This window comes from Cebus imitator, unplaced genomic scaffold (genome assembly GCF_001604975.1).
Source record: "Cebus imitator isolate Cc_AM_T3 unplaced genomic scaffold, Cebus_imitator-1.0 Scaffold485, whole genome shotgun sequence".
Taxonomy (NCBI): Eukaryota; Metazoa; Chordata; class Mammalia; order Primates; family Cebidae; genus Cebus; species Cebus imitator.
The window spans coordinates 236,971-243,015 of record NW_016107800.1 but is presented as its reverse complement, the minus strand read 5'-3'; the positions used below and the strand labels follow the sequence as shown (position 1 = coordinate 243,015).

The 6,045-nt window shown below is 48.8% G+C and overlaps 1 protein-coding gene across 5 annotated transcripts in view; it reads right to left on the bottom strand.

The window, feature by feature from the left end:
• The window catches only part of MEGF11 (multiple EGF like domains 11), a 414,135-nt gene that overhangs the window by 386,719 nt on the left and 21,371 nt on the right, over window positions 1-6,045 (bottom strand). The gene's annotated exons all lie outside the window — the stretch shown is intronic.

The window sequence follows — 6,045 nt, the reverse complement described above, 5'->3', positions numbered from 1 at the left end:
TCTCTACTAAAAATACATACAAAAAATTAGCTGGGCGAGGTGGTAACACCTGTAATGCCAACCACTTGGGAGGCTAAGGTGGGAGGATCATTTGACCCAAGAAAGCCAAGGCTGCAGTGAGCTAAGATTGCACTCCAGCCTGGGCAACAGGAGTAACATTCTAGCTCAAAACTAATAATAAAAATAATAATATTTTAGGATTTGAAATGTGGCTTGAGATATAGAGATTGACTGAATGGTCCCATTTTACCACTGAGGAAAAAAAAAAAAAGCAAGAGGAAGCAAGTTTGGTAGAAGGAATTTATAACCTACACATACTTAAGTGCTGAAGTTTCAGAACATGCACCATGAACCACCTCCTCCGGGAAGCCCTCCCTAGCTACTATGGCTCCTCTGATGTCATGCTCCTTCTATAGCAGTGGGTCTGCACGTCATGATTATTTATTCTGCAGTTCTGTTCTCTATTTGATGGTCTTGATGGTCTAGTCCTCACATATTCCCTGCATTAGCTGATTATAAATTCTTTGATTCAGTGATCAATCTACAAATAATCTTCTACTCTCTTGTACTAATCAAGTATAATTATGCAGCCAATTCAGATTTACCTTCCCAATAAATCCCCATCCTACATTCAGTAAACTGAGGCACAAGAGGTGAAAAAATAGGGTTTAAAACGAGTAGAAAGACCATTCAAACCCATGTCTTGAGCTGTATGGCAGTGAGTTGCTCCTTTCACCCTTCCAAAAGAATCCTAATTTGGATCCTCTCTGAGGCCCAGCACACAAATCAAGATTGTTCTAGGTCAAGCCAGGTGCTGTGGTGTGCATCTGCGGTCCCATCTACTCAGGAGGCTGAAGCAGGAGAATCAGCTGAGCCCAGGAGTTTCAGGCTGCAGTGAGCTATGGTAGCAGCTCTGTATTCCAGCCTGGGCAACAGAGGGAGATCTCTTTAAAAAAAAAAAAAAAAAGATTGTTCTAGGTCAATTACAATGATTTCCTTCTCTTGCCTCTGATTGGCTTAAGCATGACGCACAATTCACAGATCTGGCCAATAAGACAAAAGGGGAAGTCTGCAGAGGGGCTTCTGGGTAAGAGTCCCTCCCGCCTTTTCTGCCTCTGCCCATGATTGTGAGGCTGTAACACCCAGAACTGGTGCCACCGTCTTGTGATCTTGGGAACAGGAAAGATGAAAAGCATCCAAATCTTTGATGATGCTGTTGAACCACTGAAGAACTGAAGAACCAACTATAGGGAAGACATGGCCCAGACCTCTCGTTATGGGAGATGCTAAATTCCTTATTGTTTCAGCCAGTTGAATTCAGCTTCTCTGTCACTTGCAGCCTTCGTTCCGACCCGCATCAAGGGCTTTTGTCACAATGGATACCTGAGCTAACCATTATAAAAGATATATAGGCCGGGCGTGGTGGCTTAAGCCTGTAATCCCAGCACTTTGGGAGGCCGAGGCGGGTGGATCACGAGGTCAAGAGATCGAGACCATCCTGGTCAACATGGTGAAACCCCGTCTCTACTAAAAATACAAAAAACATTAGCTGGGCATGGTGGTGCATGCCTGTAATCCTAGCTACTCAGGAGGCTGAGGCAAGAGAATTGCCTGAACCCAGGAGGCGGAGGTTGTGGTGAGCCGAGATCGTGCCATTGCACTCCAGTCTGGGTAACAAGAGCGAAACTCCATCCCAAGAAAAAAAAAAACAAAAACAAACAGATATATAACAAGTAAAAGTCCTGGCTTCTGCTCTCACTGTGTCTATCCCAAGCTTAGACATTCAATAAGTATTTATATTTGATTAATTGATCTTCCCCTTGCTCACCAGGTATAGGGGATATATTCCCTGAAGGCATCTTTCCTTCCTTTACTAAGCCTCACTGATTCTAAGTTTCAGCCTCACATTTTGACTGTGGTCTCAGTGTTACTGGCCAGGTCCTTCTCCATGGTCTCCTCCCACCTCTGAGGATCAAACTAAAAGCAAGGTACTCACACTTGGCCCAGAGAGACCATCGGCGAAACTCCGCATTCCTAAATATTTGTTCTTTGAAATGTCTTTCAATTAGATCTCGCCCAAATGTTTGAGAGTCAGGCTGAATTCCAACATCCTGCTCCAGAACAGCCATGTTGAGCCTGCATAATTACTGCAGCCAGCTTTATTTGCTATAAAAACATGGATTTTTGCTCCTTCTCAACTATAAAATAATCAATAAATAGAATCCAGATGAAAAATGCTGGCGTTTAGAACAACTCTTTTATGGTTTTTTTTTTTCGGGTCTAATTAACACATTGGGGATAAAGTGCACTGTTACGTTTACCCGACCAGCTATGCTGAAATACAAACTCTCCTCTTCCTGCTGAGATACAGCTTCATATCAGAAATACAGGAAGACAGACAGACAGAGTTCCAAAACATTTTGAAACGCTCAAGAAACAGACCTGTGAACCTGTGATGTGGACTTCCTTCAGCCCCTCTCTGTTCACACTGGCTGTTCAGTTGTTCCCCCCCGAACCCCTACCTCTTCCTTAAGAATACATTGCATAGTTACTGTCAAATGAAATAGATAGTCCCATTAGCAGGAGAAGCAATCTCTCTGACTTTCAGTCTTTTAAATAAAGAAAATATGGTTTTTTTGGACAATGACCACCCAGACCATGAAAGTTTCAAGAGGGGCTCTCAGAGTGGATGACACCTTTTCAATTATAACAGTGTTATAATAAACCCCCACAGAGCCACCAGGGATGGAGTCTACATCCAATACACGACACCTATTTATTCCCTAATTACATTGCAATATATTCTCTCTGTGTGTGTGCTGATGAAGATAAAATATTCTTTTAATTCTATGGCCTCCTGGGGGGTGAGGGGGAGGGGATGCACATAGCAAGTCCTATGAGTTCCTAGAACTAAATCACAGCCTTCATTCCAGGCTCCCCAATTTTATAATCTCAAAAAAAAAAAAAAATCATTCACTTTCCCTTGTTCTACCACATTGGTTTTCCAAGTGTGGTCTCCAGAACTAGAGCATCAGCATCACCTAGGAACTTGTTTAGAAATGCAAATTACTGGACCTACTCCACACCCATTGAATCAGAACATTGGGAGGGTGGCCTAGTAACATGTGTTTTCACAAGCCCTCCACACTGAAATCTGAGCATCGCTAGTGTGCCAGGAAGAAATGCTTTTCTAGGAAGAAAAAAATCAGCATTTTAAATTGAATCGGGTATCAGGGACACCTGGATTCTATACGGGCTGGGCCCCTCTGACTGCACAGCATTCCCAATCTGCAGATTCAGGCCTCCATTTACCCATCTGTATAATGGAGCTCCAGAGCACACCAGCTGTGGATGCTGAAATTTAAGAGGAACACGGTTACCTGGCACCAGTCTCTATGGATACCTAGCAAGATCATAGTTGCCAACATTCACCAGCTCTCTGCCACCGTACCCTACTTGGCAGCAGTTCTTCGATGCTGCATCTAAGATCACACTGCAGCTGCCTCTGGGTTACCCCTGGCAACGAGGAGCTGGGGTCATGGGCAAACTGCACAGCCAACAGCTTCAAACCTTTCACCTTGGAGCCTTGAGGCACTAGAGGGGAGGTTCAGAATTCTGTTATATTGTCCCATTTTAGGACCTCTTCAGACATCATTATGTATATGCCTCTGTTCTATAACTAGACGTTAAGCCTATGGAGGACAGAGCTTAGAATGTCAGCATCACAAGGTATGGGACACTTCCTGTCTGATTCATCGCTGTATCTCAAGGGCCTAGACCAGCGCCTAGCACAAAGAAGGAGCTCAAGAACTATTTACTGACTGCATGTTCCTGCTTTTCATAAGTCCGGAACACTGAAGTAGCTAAAAGTTATGGCTGGGAAAAGGCAAAAGGGCTGGGCGAGGTGGCTGATGCCTGTAATCCTAGCACTTTGGGAGGCCGAGGCAGGAAGATTGCTTGAGGTCAGGAGTTCAAGACCAGCCTGGCCAACATGGCGAAACCCCGTTTCTACTAAATTAGCCGGATATGATGGCGCACACCTGCAGTCCCAGCTACTTGGGAGGCTGAGGCTGGAAAATCACTTGAACCCAGAAGGCAGAGGTTGCAGTGAGCCAAGATCGTGCCACTGCATTCTAGCCTGTGTGAGAAAGTGAGACTCTGTCTCAAAAAAAAAAAAAAAAAAAAAAAAAAAAAAAAAAAAAAAAAAAAAGGGAAGGAGCAAAAGAATGAGAATGATTGAAACCCCTGGGAATCACGAGACAGAAAAAAGAAGCAAAAGCCAGAATATTGCCCATCTGACTCCACCACCCTTGGCTCTGACTTGGGGCACTGACTTGCCAGCCAATTGCCCACTCTAAGTCTAGGCCTAGAAGACTTCTGGGGCCGCGTTCGAAGCTTGCACTCTCTGAGCAACTGGCTCTTCTAGCTTCCCTAGTGACACTCACTCAGAAGCCCAGTGCTCACTGGCCCTGACAGTGCTGTGCTTTGACCAGCTACTTAACCAGCTTTCCTGCCTCCTTCTTAGGAGGCATCCCGTGTCCTGACAACCGTCCTTCCCCACCTGGAAACCTACTGAGGATCAGCTCCTAATCTTGCCTTCTCCAGGGACTATCCCTAATCCAGCCCCTCCCGAAGTGATTTCACCTGAGAATGCCGATTTGCACTCACCTCCTTGACTACAAATCAATGGCTCCTCTTTCCCTATGGGTGGCACCTGATGGGGCTGAGCCCTCTGTGTGGCCTCCGTTTACCCCCAGGGCCCGGTGCAGGGACAGAACAGGTATGCAACAGACTGTCACAGGAGTGATTTATCCTGGGAGATGCTCCCAGCACAGCACCTAACCTGAAAATCCAGAGACAGGTCCTTTGCCTCTAACCTCACACACACCCAGGCCCGGAGCCTGTCACAGATGTGCAGTGGCCTGACTGGGAACACCTGCCCTGTGCGGAGAAAGCTGTAAAGTCCGTGTGGAGTACTAGAAAAGGCCCTGACTCGACAGTCGGGAGACTCGCTTTACCTACTCCTCCTCCACATAGCAGCCCTAAGCAAGGCTTTTCACTTCTCAGGACCTCGGTTTGCTGATCTGTGAGTGGGAGGAAGTGGCAAGATTGCAGTCCTAGACCTGGAATTTCTAGCGGCTTACACAAAACGTGAGCAACGGAGGGAGCGTGTGCATGGTGTGCACTCGGAAAATCCGCCAGAGGAGCAGAGGATGCTCCCGTCTGTTCAACGCCCTCGGGGCACCCCGCCCAATCTGCAGGGAGCGACTGCAGAGGGACCCTCTCCGCAAAGCCCCGAGTTTGGTCCCACGAAACCCCCCAAACCTCTGAAGAGAATCTCCCGACAGCACCCCAACAAAGAGAGCTGCTGGACCGGGGCCCCGCTGGCTCCGGGAAGCCGCAGAGGTCGGCGAATCCTGCACCTCAGACTCCGGGAGCGCGTGGGACAGAGCCCCCGATAGGCTCCAACTGCCCCGGCCTGCCGCCGCGCGCCGCGCCCAGCTCGGGCTTTAACCCCTGTCTCCCCGGCAGAGCGCCGGAGGAGCGCCGGTAGCCGGCACGAGGACCCCTGCCCGAGCGAGCCGAGGTGGCCGGTAGCACACGCCATCCCAAAGGCCTCCTTCAACCCGCTGAAGACCCTGTTCTCTCGACTCTTGGAGGGATGGAGGGTGGGCGATCCCGAAGAGGACCCACTTCGAAATATTTTTCCGGAGAGCATCACCACCCGGGAGGCGGTCACGCTGGCCTCGCAGCGCCGGCTGCGGTGCACGGATCCCGAGATGCGGCTGCCGCGGAGCCAGCGAGTCCGGGTCCAGGAGAAGCCGCCCGGGCTCGGGAGCTCCGGGGCTCCGGGGACCGCCACGCCGAGGCTTGGCGCTCCCGGGATCGGGACAGGTGGTGGCTGCGTCCCACTCACGAGTCTTGACGCCCGCGAGGAACGATTCTATTTTTAAGTCGTAATGTTTTTCTAACAAATTAGGAAAATAAGCCAAGTCCAGGAGGAAGGCGGCTGCGCTCGGCAGCTCCAAGGAGCCACAACCAGCG